The sequence below is a fragment of the Silene latifolia genome, chromosome 4 (genome assembly GCF_048544455.1).
Source record: "Silene latifolia isolate original U9 population chromosome 4, ASM4854445v1, whole genome shotgun sequence".
Taxonomy (NCBI): domain Eukaryota; kingdom Viridiplantae; phylum Streptophyta; class Magnoliopsida; order Caryophyllales; family Caryophyllaceae; genus Silene; species Silene latifolia.
In genome coordinates this window covers 61049368-61050054 of record NC_133529.1, presented here as the reverse complement: position 1 = coordinate 61050054, position 687 = coordinate 61049368, and the positions used below count along the sequence as shown (strand labels likewise).

The following is a 687-nucleotide window of genomic DNA, read 5'->3' as shown; positions in this document are numbered from 1 at the left end:
TGAAGCTCCTCCCAACTCGTACTTATCAAATCTCGCCGTGAGAGCCTCTAATGCAGCCACAGAAGGAGATTCAACACTTCTCCTTTGATTCCCCCTGGAATTCCCATACTCAGCTTTGTGGGTGGCCAAATCATCAATAATTTTCCACCCCTTAGTCTCTCCCATATTCTCCTGGAATCTGCCACTGGCTGCAACATCCAAGATAGCCCTCTGATCGTCGTACAGCCCATTATAGAACTGATTGCATAGACTCCATTTTTCGAACCCATGGTGCGGAATGGTTCGTACCAGCTTCTTGAAACGGACCCATGCTTCATGAAAGTTCTCATCAGGACCCTGTTTAAAGCTCGTGATCTGAGCTCTAATGGCATTCGTCTTCGAGGCAGAGAAATATTTCTTGTAGAATGCCAAGGCCAGCGAATTCCAGTCCGTTATCTCATTAACAGCTCGATCCAGGTCTCTGTACCACTCTCTTGCAGCATCACGAAGAGAGAATATGAACATGGTCTCCTTCACCTGGTCCTGGGTCACACCGGTGGGTGGGGGTATGGAACATCAATAATCAATAATCAATAAATGTCTCCATATGCTTGGCTGCATCTTCATTTGCAGCTCCCCCGAATTGGTTTCTCTCAACCAAGTTAATATAGGACGGCTTCGGCTCGAATTTTCTATCCGTCCCTGGTA

General features: G+C 46.9%; 1 non-coding gene across 1 annotated transcript; it reads left to right on the top strand.

The window, feature by feature from the left end:
* The first annotated feature begins 262 nt into the window (after nucleotides 1-262).
* Nucleotides 263-369, top strand: LOC141653973 (small nucleolar RNA R71). The gene has a single exon (XR_012547558.1). It is a non-coding gene; the product is annotated as a small nucleolar RNA R71 (small nucleolar RNA).
* The last annotated feature ends 318 nt before the right edge of the window (nucleotides 370-687 follow it).